This window comes from Polyodon spathula, chromosome 19 (assembly GCF_017654505.1).
Source record: "Polyodon spathula isolate WHYD16114869_AA chromosome 19, ASM1765450v1, whole genome shotgun sequence".
NCBI lineage: Eukaryota > Metazoa > Chordata > Actinopteri > Acipenseriformes > Polyodontidae > Polyodon > Polyodon spathula.
The window spans coordinates 14,387,607-14,407,365 of record NC_054552.1 but is presented as its reverse complement, the minus strand read 5'-3'; the positions used below and the strand labels follow the sequence as shown (position 1 = coordinate 14,407,365).

Below are 19,759 nucleotides of genomic sequence, written 5' to 3'. Positions count from 1 at the left end.
AATATGATCAGGCTGGACAGTAGCCTACATTGATCCTACTTTTTTTCAGTTTTGTTTTCCTCTCTAGCGCCAGTTCTCTCCTATAGAACCCGCACCACGCGCCGGCCACCTTTTTAACTATTACTGGCAGAGGACAAGCTGCCGACCTTGCCTCTGCCAGAACACAGCCAAACAAAAACAAAACAATAACAAAACATGGCTGCGCCGTCATATTTAAATACAATAAATAAATACAAATAAACAATAACCACAGCTTTTTCTGTCATTTAAATAAATAATAAATCATAATAAACAAACAAATACAAAACAATAAATTGCACAGGGACGTAGGGGTACCCCATTCTAAAAATAAACAAATGTACAGGGTTTCTCGCCCTGTTACACATGGTTATAAACCATTGTGACAGGATAGCTGGGAGAACAGAGACTCGGAGACAGTAAAACTGCAGTTAAAGCGCTGCTGCGCTGTTTTAATCACAAAAAGAAATCAAAAAGTTAAACAAAACACTGCTCACAGAGCCAAAAATAAAAGGTCAAACAAAAAAACTGTTCAGGCTGGGCAGATCCTTCACTGAACTTTGTAACACAAAATAAATTTAGCAGCACAATAACACTCACCCAAAAACACCTCCAACAAACAAAGGAATTTCCCCCTTTTAAAGCATGTGGCTGGAGCCCCCCCCCCCCTTCTTCGTAGCCGGTAGCTCCCCTTTGTGCAACTCCGGACACAGTATTCCCTGCTGCCATGACGGGCTGGCAGCGACCCTAAGCAAAGCGAAGTCTGCAGTGACCCCAGGCAATGGTGGCAGCAGACCCTCGAGAGGCGACGGTGGCAGCAGACCCTCGGGAGGCGACGGAGGCAGCGGACCCTCAACAACCCTAGGAGACAAAAAGGAGACACCAGCAGCCCCAGGCGATGCGGAGCAGCAGGCAGCCCCAGGCGATCCAAATGTGGCATCCCTGAGAGGAGCGGGCGTGGCATCCTTGGGCAGTGCAAGGCAGGCATCCCTGGGCGGTGCAAGGCAAGCATCCCTGGGTGATGCGGTCGTGGCCAACAGTGCAGGAACCTCTGGCCAGGGTGGCAGAGGCCAGACTTCCTCCTCACTGTCGGCCGACTACAGTCTCACTCCCGAGTCTCTAGGGGGCGCATCCCACATCTGACACCATATGTGACAGGATAGTTGGGAGGACAGAGACTCGGAGACAGTAAAACTGCAGTTAAAGCGCTGCTGCGCTGTTTTAATCAACAAAAATAAATCAAAAAGTCAAACAAAACACTGCTCACAGAGCCAAAAATAAAAGATCAAACAGAAAAACTGTTCAGGCTAGGCAGAGCCTTTACTGAACTTTGTAACACAAAACAAATTTAGCAACACAATAACACTAACCCCAAAACACCTCCCCCTTTTATAGCATGTGGCTGGAGCCTAATTATCAATTAATCAATTAGCTCCAGCCAAATTTTCACATGTATTTTGGCAGGGATAGGAAATTAACCCCATCCCTGCCAACCACCACCAAATCACCACACAACAATATTTAGACAGGGCATGCCCTGCCACAGCCATCTATAATGATTTATTAGCACTTTATAACATAATTATTAAGCATGTATTATATACTTATAAAACATAACACATCAATAAGCAATGCCTAGAATATTATAAAATGTTACCATATATATATAATATATATATATATATAGAGAATATATATATATATATATATATATATATATATATATATATATATATATATATCCAAATAACATCATAACATCAAGCTATGCTTGTATTACTTTACTAAACAAATATCAAACAGGGTATCAAACATCTTGAATATGTGTTTTTTATCTAACACCTTTGCTATGTCGTTATTCCTCTTATTGTAGTTTTCATGCTATAAGTGGTTGCCATAGCAAACACTGGACTCTCAGCTGTCTCTAATAATGTCTCTGTTGCCATGCCTCCCAATGCATTAGCCAACCCTTAGACTCCAGCACACAGCTTGCCCCCAATTCAATATTGAAAGTAACCCTAACTCAGCTACCTAGTAAAACACAGCTAGAAGGTAGCTGTTAATTTAAAAAAAATCTTGCCTATTTATAGTAAAAAGAGTAAATCTTGAACCAAGGGAAGGAGCATTCTTCATTCAATCAAAGGGTTAGAAAATGTCACCGATATGAAAACCAGGGCTTGCACACACAGCGGGTCCTCACAACACGGAAATGAAAACCAGGGCTCACACACACTGAAGGTCCCCACTACACTGACATGAAAACCAAGGCTCGCACACACAGGGTATCCTCATTGAAGAACAACTTGAGGGTACTAAGATATTTAGGAAGCAGTCTGAGTGGGGAAAACAAGCAATAAAAGTCATGCCCCACTGTGGTGGGTTATGGGAGGAAGTTATGTGACACAGGAAACATGTAATTGTGGTTGGATTTTTAGTTATAACCCCACAGAAAACAAAGTCCTGAGCAGAGGGTTCTGACAATTGCAGCCAAAAGAAACTACCTCTGTTACCAGCTATGGTAAGCAGAGGCTTAAAAAGTAAAACAAAATAGTCCAAACAGAAGATAAATACTGCCACAGAGTTTTCAGTAATTCCTGCAGCTCCCAAGGATCTCAGGGGAAAGTCCGGACTCACAGGCAGCCGGTCTGGGAATCCTCAGTCTGAATATAAACAAAACAAACAAACCAAACAAAAGAACAAAAGAACAAAACTCACAGAACTCACAGAACTCACACAGCACAACTGTCTCAGTCCAGGATAGCCAGCCCAAACGACAGAAGCCCGCAGCCTAAATAGTGCCAAGCCCTGCCCCTACAATCTGCCTGACTGCCCCACCTCAGCCAATCGTGGAACGCAGTACAGCTGATTGCAATAATGGAGCTCAACCATGAGGTTCTGCCCCAAGTTAAGATGGTCGCCACCACTGTGACTTCTGCCCCAACCACGACTCAGCCATTCTCCTGTGTCTCGGTCCTTCCTGCACAACACTGCCAGTAGTCGGGAGGGCAAATTACAAGAGGGACTCCTTTCACTCCTGTCACACCCACTAACCAGCAAGTACTTCTTTCATCACTACAGTATGTCATCCCATTGGCTCGCAAACATCTCAACTACAACTTGTGAAAATGTTGCAAACTGGTTTAACAAACTGGACAAACATAGCCCCATGTCAATGGTACCAAGGGCAGTGAGCACTGAAGGGGACATATTTACAAGCTGTGGATGTGACAAAGAAATTTATATTGAACTCCCTTTCAGGGTTTTACAGGTTACTTTTGCTTCTAACTGTGATATTTTAAAGCCTGATATTATAAAGGTTTACCACAGTACACTTCAGTTTCTCTGTTTTTCCCATGGAAAAACTATGCATTAATCATGAGGTTTTTGTTTTTGTTTGTTTGTTTTTTTAATATACTTTACCAATCCATCCTAGAATTTATAATATCTACCTATGCTTTATTACACTTTTCAATACTTTTATGATAGTAAACTTTTATAGTAGTATAACAAGAACTTGGCTATCTTTATAAATGCCCTAATTTCACATTTATATACTGCATAGAAAGGTTTACATATTCAGAGGAATGTTTAAACCTCTCACTAGCATACATTACTCATTGTTTTGCTGTATCGTATTTCATGCTTATCTTACATTGTTACTCAGATAAAGCAGATTTTCCTGCCACAGCACTATACTGCACGTTCATTCCAACACTATAGGTTATACCACCCTGTGTCAGAAATAACATGAACCTTGGTTGTAAATCTCCCTTCTGACCTGTGAGGGTGCTAAGCAGCGAAAGTAGGGCCCTTTGGACGGGCCGATCTGACAGTTCTTTTCCAGGGTCAGGAAGTCTGTCAGTCTGGAAGAAAACGAAACTCTGTTGCAAGAACATATTGACCTGGAAGGGAAACGACCTAGCAGCTGCAGATTTTAGAGACAGCTGCACTTATCAAGGGGTCATGTGTGACTGCATAAAAGGGGCCGAAGAATCGCAATCTACTCCTTCACTTGGTTTGTGAACTTGAACCTGAAGGACTGTGAGAGGCACAGTAACCACTGCTGAATAAACCTGTGTATAAAGAATATTCGTGAGTGTTTTGTTTGTTTGTGTCTGTTAGTAATTGTCTGTGTTTGTAAACCACCAGTCGACTAGCACGTATCCAGAGCTGTCACCTTAGGCCAGCACAAAGTAGGCTCAACACTTCACCACAGTCACTATAAATAATTGTTATAACCCACCACAAGCACTACAGCACGCACCCGGACTGGTGACCATGGCAGATATTATTGTGGGGTGGATAACGTGTGTTTATCATTTGGGCTGCAATCCCTGTCTTTTATTCTCCATGCTTTACACACTGATGTGTACAGCCAGAGCCTATTGTTTGGATGCCGGACCGGGATTTAAAAAATAAAATGTCCCTTTTCCAAACCGGAATAGAGATTGTCTTTCTGTGATTATTCTTGCACTGAATCTCCTCTGCACCTGTTTACAATCAGCAGTCACTTTGCCACACACCAAGATACAGTTTGTATGCTGCACATAGGAAAGGAAGATAAAGTTAAACCAAGCTACTACTTCAAAAATGAGAGCATAACTGGAAGCTGAGTTAAGGTTAGAAAAGAAGGTAGGATGCCATGTTTTACACAGAAAGTTATAAATGCAACAAATAGCCTACTAGGTGAATAAGTACGATCTAAAACCCTGGGACATTTGCCCTATTACATTAGACACCTGAGTCGTAGCGAGTGGCAAGCCTCGATGGGCCGAATGGCCTCTCCTCATTCCCAAACTTTATTTCTGTTCTTATGTTCCAATGGTGCATGTGGTTGTGCTTTCCAGCTCTTCTGAAATTACATTATGTGCATTGCAGATGAAACAGAAGCCAAGGCTGTGCAAGGAACTCAATAACAGCTTCATTATTTCAAAAAGGCAACCCATGATCATTCTAATTCAAAACAGATAGAGAAAAAAGACTTCAGCACCAACAGCTAGCAGGAGGTAAGCATGCTAATCAGCCAGGGGTAGAGGAGAAGAGGGGAGCGGGAAAAGGAAAAGTGCCTGTGTGCTGTGTACAGAGAGCTGCAACTGTGATAGTGGATCAAAAAAACTATTTGTTGTTTTTTGGGGCATTGCCTGCCTTGCTCATATACCTATCCATGAGTGAGAGATATTGCAGTTCTTGTGTAAAGTGGATATTGTATTACCATAGGAAGTTATTACAACATCCACTTAAAAAATGTAGATAGGGAAGACCAATTTTATGTGAAGGTAGAACCTGAATATCATGACCTACCACTATGGCCAAATGTTTTGCATTTTAATATTGAGACAATTAATAAAACTATATGAACATCAATTGTCTGTAACCGTTTAATTCTATAGAGGCTTGCGGTGAGCCTAATGGTGCAAGGCGGGACTACACCCTGGATGGGATGCCAGTCCATTGCAGGGCAACTAAGGAGCAATTTAGAGAGGTGAATTCACCTAGCCAGCATGTCTTTGGACTGTAGGAGGAAACCAGAGTACCCAGAGGAAACCTACATGAACACAGGAAGAACATGCAAGCTCCACACAGACAGACCCCTGAGGCTGGAATTGAACCAGCACCCTGGAGCTGTGAGGGAGCAGCGCTAATCACTGCACCACTGTGCCCACCCACTATATGAACATAATTTAAATATTTTATTGAGCATCATCTAGTCAAAGAAAGTAGATGAAAAACTACAATGTGTTATGTTAATGTAACATTATTAAGCAGGTTTCATTTATCTTCATGAAGAAAAATTTGTTAATTCTATAGGGTGATGCACACTTGTGGCCATAGCTACAATGTGTTACTCTAGGAAATGTCAGGGTTTAAGGAGTGCAGACAGACAGTGTTGGTGAGGGAAAGTGTGTGTGTGTGTGTGTGTGTGTGTGTGTGTGTGTGTGTGTGTGTGTACATAAGATTGCATGTGCAAGCTGTAGATATAGTACAGTATATATTTTTGCAGATACATACTTGTGTTTGTACATATTCTCATATGAATCTGAAGAGTGTACATTATATGCACATATAGTGTAGACCTCCATCCCAAGCTTGTTCTAATGCAGGACTGTTGTGATAGCCAGACAAAGCCCTTCTCAAACTATGACAATGACCTTGTCAGCTGTACTTGTACTGTCCTGTCAGAGCAGGAGCAGCATGGTTTTGCCACAGCACTCCGTACCAAGGCAATGAGCCCCTAATAGTGCAGCTGCAGGGTGGCAATGATAGGGGCTAATGGGAGGGTAATGAAAGAAGAGACAGAGAGTGGGAGAGACAGAATGGCAGGGAGCAGCTGCATGGGTATGTTTCAGTAGCTCTTCTGTGTCAGCCAATAGTATTATGGTAGTAACCAGCCCTAGGACGTTCATTACTGTAGCAAATGTAAGACCAAGCTGTAAGCTGTAAGTCAGGGTTTAAAACAGAGGTCAGAGAACCACTGGCAAACTCAGACCACAACATGGTCTCATTTGAAGTGTTTTTTAAATCCTCAAAAGTAAAGACTAAAGCTAAGGTTTACAATTTTAGAAAAGCAAACTATGAAGGCATGAAACAGAGACTAACAGAAGTAGATTGGAGTAAAATAGAGAAAACACCCACAGAAGAAGGATGGTTGTTCTTCAAAAATGTAGTACTAGAGGCGCAAAACAATTATATCCCTAAAGTAGACAAATCTAAATGTAAAACTAAATTGCCAAAATGGTTTAATAGATCAATTAAAAAAAATATTCAGCGAAAAAAGGCACTTTACAGAGCATTAAAAAAGGACCAAAAAGAAAGTACACAGAAAGAGTACACAGAACTGCAAATGCAAGTCAAAAAGGAAGTTAGAAAGGCCAAGAGAGAAATAGAAATGAACATTGCTAAGGGAGCTAAAACCAATTCCAAAATGTTTTTCCAATATTACAACAGCAAGAGAACATTCAAAGAGGAGATTAAATGTTTAAGAGATACAAATGGCAAAATCGTAGAGGAAGAAAAAAAAATAGCAAATATGTTAAATGATTACTTTTCACAAGTTTTTACAAAGGAAGATACTGACAACATGCCCCACATGTCATCCAGTTCCTATCCAGTTTTAAATAACTTTAGCATAACTGAGGCAGAAGTGTTAAAGGGACTAGGAGCTCTTAAAATAAACAAATCCCCTGGGCCGGATGAGATCCTCCCAGTAGTACTCAAAGAAATGAAAGAAGTAATTTACAAACCGCTAACCAAGATCATGCAGCAGTCTCTTGACACAGGGGTGGTACCGACAGACTGGAAAATTGCAAACGTAATACCGATCCACAAAAAGGGAAACAAAACTGAACCAGGTAACTACAGACCAGTAAGCCTGACTTCTATTATATGCAAACTTATGGAAACTATAATAAGAGCCAAAATGGAAAATTACCTATATGGTAACAGGGTACTGGGAGACAGTCAACATGGTTTTAGGAAAGGGAGATCGTGCCTAACTAACTTGCTTGATTTTTTTGAGGATGCAACATCGATAATGGATAATTGCAAAGCATATGACATGGTTTATTTAGATTTCCAGAAAGCTTTTGACAAAGTCCCGCACAAAAGATTAATTCTCAAACTGAACGCAGTTGGGATTCAAGGAAACACATGTACATGGATTAGGGAGTGGTTAACATGTAGAAAACAGAAAGTACTGATTAGAGGAAAAACCTCAGAATGGAGTGTGGTAACCAGTGGTGTACCACAGGGATCAGTATTAGGTCCTCTGCTATTCCTAATCTACATTAATGATTTAGATTCTGGTATAGTAAGCAAACTTGTTAAATTTGCAGACGACACAAAAGTAGGAGGAGTGGCAAACACTGTTGCAGCAGCAAAGGTCATTCAAAATGATCTAGACAAGATTCAGAACTGGGCAGACACATGGCAAATGACATTTAATAGAGAAAAGTGTAAGGTACTGCACGCAGGAAATAAAAATGTACATTATAAATATCATATGGGAGATATTGAAATTGGAGAAGGAATCTATGAAAAAGACCTAGGAGTTTTTGTTGACTCAGAAATGTCTTCATCTAGGCAATGTGGGGAAGCTATAAAAAAGGCTAACAAGATACTCGGATACATTGTGAAAAGTGTTGAATTTAAATCAAGGGAAGTAATGTTAAAACTGTACAATGCACTTGTAAGACCTCATCTTGAATATTGTGTGCAGTTCTGGTCACCTCGCTATAAAAAAGATATTGCTGCTCTAGAAAGAGTGCAAAGAAGAGCGACCAGAATTATTCCGGGCTTAAAAGGCATGTCATATGCAGACAGGCTAAAAGAATTGAATCTGTTCAGTCTTGAACAAAGAAGACTACGTGGCGACCTAATTCAAGCATTCAAAATTCTAAAAGGTATTGACAGTGTCGACGCAAGGGACTTTTTCAGCCTGAAAAAAGAAACAAGGACCAGGGGTCACAAATGGAGTTTAGAAAAAGGGGCATTCAGAACAGAAAATAGGAGACACTTTTTTACACAGAGAATTGTGAGGGTCTGGAATCAACTCCCCAGTAATGTTGTTGAAGCTGACACCCTGGGATCCTTCAAGAAGCTGCTTGATGAGATTTTGGGATCAATAAGCTACTAACAACCAAACGAGCAAGATGGGCCGAATGGCCTCCTCTCGTTTGTAAACTTTCTTATGTTCTTATGTTCTTATGTTCTTATGATGTTTTCAGGTCTGGATAGGTCACAAATAAAATGAGTTTCTGGTACAGAACACATTGGGCCATGATTTCCAAGGGCATACAATCAAACTGTTTTATAATGTTACAAAGATAAGGACAAATAATTTAAACACACTGTGATGAAGAACTCATCACATATAAGTACACACACAAAACCTCACCTGAAAAACTTCAAGACTGTTTTAGTTTTTTGAGAAAATGCAAGTTGTAAGCTGGACTCAAACGCATATTTAAATCTGCCTTCTTACCTTTGTGTGTGGCGAGGGTCAAGGGAGCTGGGAGGAGTCTGGGGTGGAATCCTGTTAAAACAGAAAGAACATTATCATTTGTATTTTTAAGTATTAATGTTTATCTATATATAAATCCCCTCAAACAGGGTTGTTATTTCTTCACCAAATTATAGTTAAGAAATAAATATTGGAGAGAGGTATACAAAGGAAAAGGTAGTAAGGGTAAAAGATAGAAATCCTGCATGCAGATGGGTTAATAACACAACAAGAGGGTGGTGGGGCTTTCTGCTATTTTAGCTTTTCAGGGTTCCGGTCAATCTGCACAACAGGTGCTTCGTAATATAGCTCCTTCTCCATCCAGAGATTTTTGCTCTTTGCTGAACCCTTTCTTCTGCATCCCTTTCTAATTCAGTGCCTTAAAGGCTCTGCATTTGGACAATATAAAACCACCCCCTCTAACCACCCGTTTATATATATATATATATATATATATATATATATATATATATATATATATATATATATATATATATATATATATATATAATCCAGGGCTCGTAATGGAATGTGAAACAAGGAATGTGATTGGTTGAGCAAGGTTCCAGCTGTCCGTATACAGGATGGATACGGACAGTTCAGCTGGAGCCTTGTCACATATTCTAAATCACTGTGCTGCCTCACAGAATTTAAATTAAGTATCGGTAGCCATCTTGCTTACACTCACTTAAAGATGTACAGCTGGAACTATGAAACTGAGTAACCAATTACCTGCAAAAAATTCCAAAGTAGTAAGTAGACATGTCAATTTGGATGAAGAACCATTAAATGAACTGGAAGATAGCAAAACAGAACCCCCCCCCCCCCCCCCCCCCCCCCCCCCCCCCCAATAAAATCACTGTCTTTATGTTCACTCACCCTGACTTTGTCACTTCAAATAATGTATTTTTAGCGGTTTGTAATCGCTAAATAAAAACACAAAAAGACACTTGTGCACACTGTCCTGCTAACATTCTGACAACTTTTTACACCTATAACTTTAAAGTCAGTGTCAAAGCTTTTTTCACAATGGCGATTTCTTCTTGCCCCAATATCTACCTCTGGCTAAGCTACCCCTACACTTCTCACGCAAGTAGTTTGTAACTTTGAATGCACGTTTAAATTCTACAAACATCTTCATTTATGTTTCAAGAATGGGTAAAAGGTAGGTCACTCAGTTATATGTGGATTCAAAAAATGTGCATGTGAATATATCCAACAAACAATGCAGAACTAGAAAGTACATGTTCCACATTGTTTGTCTATAAATGTAACATGGGTGGCATTTCCATCAGGATAAGAATACAGTACAGACCACGTCAATTATTTCTAGTGCAGATTTATATTCAAAAGAGTGGAGGTGAAGTGTTCAGAATGATTTACACTGCATTTTAGCTCTATCAGAGCTCTACTCTAACACGAACTGGCCACTGAAGCTCTAACTCACGTGACCTTAATCCTTTAACAACAAGTACAGGTGATTATATGATGACACAGTATCTGTGTCAACAGGTATATAAACACATCTACTTGACACAGATATTGTGTTCATATATAATCACCTTTACTTGTTGACACAATGGTGTCAGTATATAATCACATGCACTCTGGTGACAAAGCCTGTATTAGTATATAGTTACCTGTATTTGGTGACACAGACGGCAGTCAGCTGAGGCAGAGTTGGTGCGCAATGCATTATGAGCAATCTCAAACAGAGGAGAAAGCGGAGCCCGGTAGTGAAGAACTGTTTCTAACCTTTTTTTCATTGTAAAATTTCTCAATTGTAATACCATTATCAGTGTCTATGGTCTCAATACTATAAAACATTTTCTATTTGAACATTGAGATCTCATTGTCGTAGAGTGGTAGTAAAATACACCCTTCTGGTCTCTGAAGAGGGAGTTCACGACCACAAAGGAGCCAGTCTGAATGAAATTAATGTGTATTTTAAATGTTATTACTCTATGTAAGTGTTCCCATATGGAAATAACACATATTTTCAATATATTATAAATATATGTAATGTAGCAGTTTTATATTACATATCTGCATCACATATCCATATATTGATGTACATATTTTTAATATGTTTAAATATAAGCAAAATAGAGACATGCATGACTAAAAATGTATGTTAACATGCAACTTGTACGTATGCTAACTACATGCAATTGATGCTATATCTATATATCTATATATTATATATATATATATATATATATATATATATATATATATATATATATATATATAGAGAGAGAGAGAGAGAGAGAGAGAGAGAGAGAGAGAGAGAGAGAGAGAGAGAGAGAGAGAGACAGATAGACAGATAGATAGATAGACAGATATTTAATATGGAAAGGACAGGAGGTGTATAGAGGGAAGGTTTGCAGTCCATATTATTTGTTATGAATCAGTCAAGAAAGTAATGTTTTTGAAGCACATAGTTATTCAAGTTTTTGTCATAGAACTGTCCGTCTGATAGTCTCACTGTGGCACAATTCTCGTAAGAGCTTGTTGAGTTTGTGAAGGTCATATTTATTTACATCATGGAGTACATCGTGCAGCTGGGACATGGAACAGGAGACGCGTTGCTAGGCAACCAAATGAGCAGTTAGGCTCGCCTGGCGCTGAGCTGATCGGGAGGTCAGGAGTGGCTGGGGGGGAGTGCCTGAGGAGGCATCTGCGGCACAGCCCAAGGCTACTGCACAGCAATAGCCATAAAAACAGGTGTGGAGCAAAAGCTTGCTGTGGTGACATTGAGGAGAACATTGTTCGCTCCGTGTAGAGAACTACTACACGAGCCCCTACCATTGCTGATACCCAAGTGGCAGCACCTGTGTTGTAATTAAATCACCGCATCTGTGTGGCGTATCAACACCCAATGCTCTGTATCTGATTCAGTACTATTCAATGATGACAAACATATGTAACATCACTATTATTTGTCATGATGACGTTTTAACCAATCACATATATATATATATATATATATATATATATATACAGACACACACACACACACACACACACACTGAGTGTTCAAAACATTAAGAACACCATCCTAATATTGAGTTGCACCCTCTTTTGCCCTCAGAACACACACACACACTCTACACACAGCACACACTGGCCCATGTTGACTCCAATGCTTCCCACAGTTGTGTCAAGTAATGGCTGGTAGTGGATCTTTACTCCGAATAGCTCATTCCGTCTCATCCCACAGATGCTTAATTGGATTGAGATCTGGTGATTGGGCAGGCCACTGCAGTAAGCTGAATTCATTGATTGTTCCTGGACAATCGTAGCCTTGTGGAATGGGGCATTGTGCTGCTGAAAAAAAAAATGTGTATTAGCAGATGGATACACTGCTTCCATGAAGGGATGCACCTGATTGACAATGATGTTCAGATATCCTGTGGCATTCAAATGTTGCTCCACTTTTATCAAGGGGTTCAATGTGTGCCATAAAAACACACCCCACACCATCATACCACCACCAGCAGCCTGAAATGTTGACATGCAGCATGATGGATGCATGTACTCATTTGGTTTTCTCCATACCCTAGTCCTCCAATAAGGGTGAAACAGCAGGAACTGGGATTCATCAGACCAGGCAATGTTTTTCCAATCCTCCAGGGTCCAGTGTTTTCATTCCTTAGCCCACTGTAACCGCAGTTTCTTGTGTTCTTCTGAAAGAAGTGGAACTCTGTTAGGTCATCGGCTGCCATACCCTATTCATGTCAAGGTATGATGAATTGTGCATTCTTTTATGGGTCTTTTATGTTGTACTGGACTGTCAGTTGACTAACTGTAGCCTGTCTGTTGCTCTGCACAATTCTTGTCAGCCTCCTTTGGCCTCTTTCATCATTGAGCCGTTTTCTAACACTGACCTGCTGTTGGCTGGATGTCCTTTCGGTGATGTACCATTCTTGATACACACGGGAAACTGTTGAGTGTGAAAAACCCAGCAGCGTTGCAATCTTGACACACTCAAACGGGCGCGCCTGTCATCTACTATCATATCCTGTTCAAAGTTCTTTTGTCTTGCCCATTTATCCTCTGAATGGCACACATACACAATCCATGTCTCAATTGTATCAAGGCTTAAAAATCCTTCTTTAACCTGTCTCCCCTTCATTTACACTGACTGAAGTGGATATAACAGGTTACATCAATAAGGGATCATAGCTACACTTGTAACAAAAATGCAAGTTGTCCACATTTAATAAACACAATTGTTTTTCAATGGAGATGCAGAATTACATTGTAAGTGCTGTTTCAGATTACGGTAGGGTGGGGCAAGAAGCCTCCCTTAAGGAAGATTTGCCTTAGCAATGTGTTATTAATGTATAACAGAAATACAAGATGTCAGAGAAATAGTTGGAATAATTGCATTTTGCCTTGTTCATGGTGCAAATGGCCCATCTGTAGGCATTTTGCCCAAGTCTTTTGAATATTCGATTTATTTTTCATATCTAAAGGAATTATTTTGTATTCACACACAAGTACACAAAATAACTCACAAATACCCACAAATTGATATGAAATAAACTTTATTTTATTGAGTGCTAAAACACTGCTAGAACAATAACAAGAACAAGAGCAATAAGCTAACAATATAGAAAGAACTGATTCCTAATGATGCTCAATTAATCCTCAGCTGATGACAAATCTGTCTCACACTCTGGACAACTAAAATAAGGCATGCCTGGGGTACACTTTTCATGTGCCCATTTCTGACACTGTTGGCACTGTAGCCAAACTTCCTGCAACTAAATGTTCGCAAAGGGTTCTCCACATATTAGGCCCTTTAATTTTTTTTCATGGGAAGCTGTTTTACCTTTGATTTGTTTGCTTTCTTTGTTTTGGGCACCCCTTTCAGTTTCTGTCTGTTTGTTTGTACAACGAGGACTCCGACTCTGATTTTGTCTTTCTTGTCCTTGCAGCAGACAGTTTGGGGATTGGGGAAAAAGACCTGATAAGTTCCTCAGCTGAAAGAGGTTCATCAAGTTCTTACCATCATCCATCAGATGGGACTTCAACAAGGGGTCTGTTCTAAATGGGCCTTCAAGTTGAGAGTTCACAGCAGGTGGAGCTTGAGTACACACTTCAACAGGAGTATTCTAGGTATGTCCATGGTGGGTTGGTTGACAGCAGGAGAGGCTGCAGCAGGTAGAACTTCAGTAGTTTAGTGTGGATCTTCATGGGGTTTATCCTCCTCTGTGACAGATATACTTGCATACTTGAAATACTTGCAGTATATGGCTATAACCCACAGGTCTAAAAACCATTAACTGCTTTTTCTGGTGTGGCTAATCGTGGCAGCTACATTATAAAGGGTAATATGTCTCCCTGGATATGACACCATCCAGTTGTCAGCAGCTGCATTGCATGCACTCTTCAAAGACTTTAAGTAAAAACAATCTATCCACTGGGGTTTGAATAACCAACTGACTGGAGTGGTGCATGCATTAGTGCTTCTGTCGTCCACTGCGGGGGAAAATAAACATTGGGGGCAAGTAGACGCCTGCACCACTCATTGCACAGATCACTGTAATTGTAGTTCCCCATTCACCACTGGTCATTTTTCCTACCTGGCTTACACCCCTGGAAGTGACAATTTTGCCAGGTTTCTGGACTGTTGTAATTCCACTTTCATCCATGTTCCAAACACAGGCAGGTGAGAAGGTGTTTCCAGTAATTCTTTATATAGATTAAAAAAAACACCTTTGGCCTGTTGAAGGCAACGGCCCGGGATAAATTTGTTACTGTGGTCTAATGCTTAGATCTTGATGATGGGAAAAGAAGCCAGAGAGCTTGTCTACCTGCCATTCTGGTGTCTTCATTAAAGGGATGTTTCACTCCAAATTGTTCATCTTCTTCAAATGCCAACCATCATACATCTAAAGTGGTCGAGCCATACAAATGTTTTTCCATATACTGGCTGTGATCAGGTATTGCTTTTTCAACTTCTTTTGATAATATTGGTTGATGATGACCTAGCTTTACTGTCCCTGGTTTTGAAACATGCCTGTCCTCTAAGTACAACCGGGGATGAAAAAATTCTTGCTGACCCATATAAGTGGTACCCCCTCTTCTATGGCCTTTAATGCAGCAAACAGTTGCTCATTTCCATAATGTCTTTCTTTTGTATTTTCTAACCATTCAGCCTTTAAATAGAAAATGTATATATAGGATACTGAAAAAAAACAAAAAAACAAAATGTTTTCTATGATGGGGCAAAATGCCCACAGTAAGCGTTTGCCTCTTGTGCTATGTGGGTGTTTTGCCCCATTTGACCTTTGGAACAAACATTTCCCATAATGCATTAAGTAGTTATATTATCACTGAAACACTGCAGTCATGTTAAATACAAATAACTTAATTATTAATAACAGAGGTGTCCTCTGCTTAGCCTGTGCTCATTAACAATTACAGGAGAAAAAAAGAATGTTGTGGAATTAGTAATTATGGGGTAAAAATCAAAGAAGATTTACTGAAAACGTACTCTTGTCTCTGTTGCCACAAGCATGCAATCACAGAACTCCACAAGATGGTGTCTGCTAGTATAGTTTGTTATTAAACTCTATACGCGTGCATAGGGATATTTTTTTGGCATGGGCTTTTTACCTCAACCGGGCCTCTTGCCCCACCTTAATAGAATTAATAGAGTCACTTTGTAACTGCACTTTATAACAATACACTTATAATAATAAAAAGCAGCACAAAACACATGGCAACCGCAGTTTAACAGTAGCCTGTAATAGAATCACATTGCTACTACAGATTAACACTAGACTATAATAAAATGACATTGAAACTGCATTTTCACACTAGACTGAAATAATCATTGTAAATGCAGTTTAACACCACAATCTGGTAAAATTCATTAATAGATAATGATTAAACAGGTTTTTATGAACAAAATATATGAGGCCTTGTGAAATGAACCTTCTGTCTTGTCCATTAAAACCTATTTAAACTGACAGAAAGAGCTACTACATTACGTTAAGTCACTTCTCCAATGTGAAACCACCTTAAGAGACACTTCTTACCTTACACTTCTGCATCATAGATTTAAAAAAATATGTAAATACAACCAATCAACATTGTTTTACTGTTTTGCTAGAATTACCGAGCATCAGCACGTCTAATAAAATGTGGTAAAATGCAGCAGTCATGTATGGAATACCTCCACTGAATTGTCTCGTCAAAAAGCAACGAAATGCATAACAAAATGCTATGTTAATGCAGCAGTTAGAGAATGATAACTAAGTTGCTTTATTTATGTATTCATTTAAGATTGAGTAATTTACTTTAGTATGTAACATGCTTAAATTTACAGTTTGGAGGTACTGTAGAGCTAAAATTACAGTACTAGAAAACAAATTCCACAATTTAAAAAAAGAAATAAAACAATTTAAAAAATCAATATATATATATATATATATATATATATATATATATATATATATATATATATATATATATATATTTATTTATTTTTAATACAATAAATAAATAAATTGTAAATATGAAAACAAAATATGTACCCATAGGTGCTTGTCAAAGATAGAAAGGCATGATGGAATATCAGCTGACATTTTCTTATGGTGCAGAGAGGTGCTGTATTAAAGCACACCTGCAGAATACGGTAGCCGTCCAGTTTGATGCAAACAGTTGTGATGGTGACCAAACGTCTGTGAGTACTGTTGTGTAAAAAATTGCTTAAAATGAACAGTTGTACAGTCAGCTCTAGGATATCTGTTACCCAGATACACATCAGTTACATTTTACCGCCCTTGTATTAAGAATAAAATCAATCCCATTATTAGTTGCTTTTGTGCATTTTCATTTGCAAGTGAACTGTGACATTAGGACCTTATCGAGCACTATATTCAGCAATTTTGAATACTGACTTTGGATATTGTTTTAATTCTTTCATTTTGCTAAATTGCATTACATTTTACATTGTAAGCAGTTCTGTGCATGGTTAATTGGGATTTAATTTTGAAGTTGGGTCATTATGGGTGATTTTACATATTTCCATGGGCACCTAACTTTGTTTAATAGTGTGTGTGTGGGGTGGGGGGTTGAGTTTAGCGAGGCAAATTACTATTGTTTGCTAAGAAGCTCTGGTAAACCTCATTGTTTTATTGTTCATACCTCATTTGACAGGTGTGCCAACATAAAATATAGAATATCTACTAACTGAGCATTTATTGAGTACAAGTACAAATAGCACCAAATGGCAGAACCAGCTCCAGAGTCGTATCTGCACAATTCTGTACAGCACCTATAATCCCAACATGCAGCTTATTAAAGGGAAGTGCTAAACAAACACAAACAATAACATGCACAACATGTTATAATAGGGCTTGTTTATTGATAGATATATTGACATACACATGTTAACAGTTAAAATATTCCTTGCTCGGCTTTCTTTTAAATGTATCGCTGGATACTAGAGAATTTTTTTTTCACGTTTTGTCGTCAGACATTGCCAAACTCAGTTATCACAGAGAAACAGCTGCTACGAAACTTTCAGAAAGTGAACACTCTATTGCAGGACAATGCTTGGTGCTGATAGGTTGAAACAATAAGCACCCGCCTCACATTGCAATGCTTAGTGCTAGTTGGTTGAAACACTAAACGCCAGCCCCCACAAGGCAGATTAATGACAATATTACAGGCAGTGCAGATTATCCATACACTGTTCATACGTTAGCAAGAGTACAGTTGTGTTCAGCCACACCAACAGCACTTCCACTTCCCACATCCTTAGACACAAAAATAAATAAATAAATAAATAAATAAGAATTGATGCGACAAGTATGTGAAATGTACCTGCCCCACCCTAATGGAGTCGATGATATACTGAAATCTAACAGATTTTGTAAAATGTTGTTTACTGATCGGACACCGTTACATTTACAGTGATGTAACATTAAAGTTAAAAAATGTATTTTACCATCATTTTTATAGTTATTTAATCTTAACATTTATGGACATTTTTACATTGTATTTATATCTTACAAGTTACAAGAACAAAGTTTCACGAGTTGGTTGGGGCAAAACGCCCATGTTAAAAACATTGATAATGAATACAATTGTGTGTATACAAGGCAGTGATTGGAAAAAACTGCATCTTGCCCCGCCCTATTAGCTATTTTGAAAGCGCATAATAAACAATACATTCAGTTATATTACAGTTGCAAGCAAACTTAAAGTCACTGGGTAACAAGAAGCTAGCACAGCATTCAGGCCCAAATTTATAAAGGGGAAAAACCAACCGCAAAAAAACACGTAATGTGTGTATTCAGTATGGCCACACTCATCGTCAAAATAACAACCAATTTTATAAGACTAATTAGGTAAAGCAGGCGATTCTGCAATCAACAAATTTAAATACCCATCACCGCAGTTAGCAGTGCAGAATTACACACCTCTCACAATAAATGTGTAGGCTACTTATTCCAAAAGAAAATGAATGGCACACGAACACCTCAGTGATGAGGATGCTCAGAAGCGAAAACAGAAATCTGCCAATATGGAATTGATGATTTTGGTATAAGCAGTACTTGTAACACCAGGACAAATACATTAAATATAGAATGTATGGTGGCTTCTTAATAAACAAATGTACCACTTCAGAGTTTGTAGTAGGGTTCTTATACATTACGACGCATCATCCAGTTAGTTCAACCTCTTATTTTGTATAGAATAATTCCAGGCATATAGACTTTTCAAACTTCAGAAATAATACGTTTTATTTACTTACATTCATGGCAGTCAAATGGGTGGATAATCCTTCCATTGTTGTGCAGCAATATGTTCAGCAACAATACAGCTGCATGCAAACAGTTTTCAGTTTAACTACGACTTATATCTTCTTAAAGTCCTATGCAGTTAAAACTCTCCTATTTCTTATATTTGTCTGTATTCCTTACTCTAGGTTTGATTTTAAAGCATATCTGTATGGTATACTGTATATGGTCAAACAACCTTATTAACCATATATTGTTAAATACCAGAATGCCATATTACAAAAAATAAATTCTGTAGGCATTACTAAAATAATGCTGAAGGATGAGCCCTCATTGTATATGAGACTTTTTCTTTCGTGCGCCTCGGAATATCATTCCATCTTGTCTTAATCTTCACCATTCTTTTAATAATGCCTACACTCTAAGAAGTAAAGGCTCTCATTAGAACCTTGCTTTGCTTATTTTACATGGATTCTATGTAAAACTGACGTGATCAGAAAGATTAAAAAATGAACTCTTTGCAAAATGTTATTAAATGTTTCTTTGTTCTTGAAAACAATGTCTCCCACATCACCTTGCCTTTTCACGCCTGCTTTTCAGAGGTCTTAAAATAATCACGCAAATACGTGTGGTACATTTGAATAAATGAGACAGAATATTTAATAGACCTCATTTGCAAAGTACCTTGCCAATTTTAGCGGTTTCGTTCAGAAACGCTCCAGAATTACACATGCATCGAGAGCTAAAGCGCACAGAGACATTGCCCCTGCAAATCACGTTAATCACGTGTTTATGCCATTGTGTGTGTTTTAGAAATCCCATCCAACAATTCAGAACCCTCAGTGCCCGTTTTACAGTTGTAAAACATGCACAATCCTTTTATAAATCTGGGCTTTAGTCTTTAATTACAAATATTTTTTGTCAATAATGATCTAACTATATGTAGCCCTAAGACATGAGACATAAGACATGAAAA

The 19,759-nt window shown here is 38.8% G+C and overlaps 1 protein-coding gene across 3 annotated transcripts in view; it reads right to left on the bottom strand.

Moving 5' to 3' along the window:
• LOC121294858 (leucine-rich repeat-containing protein 4C) overlaps positions 1 to 19,759 on the bottom strand; it is a 628,604-nt gene that overhangs the window by 124,178 nt on the left and 484,667 nt on the right. For 2 of the 3 annotated variants that reach the window (XM_041219001.1, XM_041219003.1), the window contains one exon: positions 8,999 to 9,049. The gene's annotated coding sequence lies outside the window, so the exon portion shown is untranslated. Of the gene's footprint in view, positions 1 to 3,802; positions 3,882 to 8,998; positions 9,050 to 19,759 lie in introns of those variants that run through there. The other variant, XR_005946834.1, reaches the window with a different exon arrangement.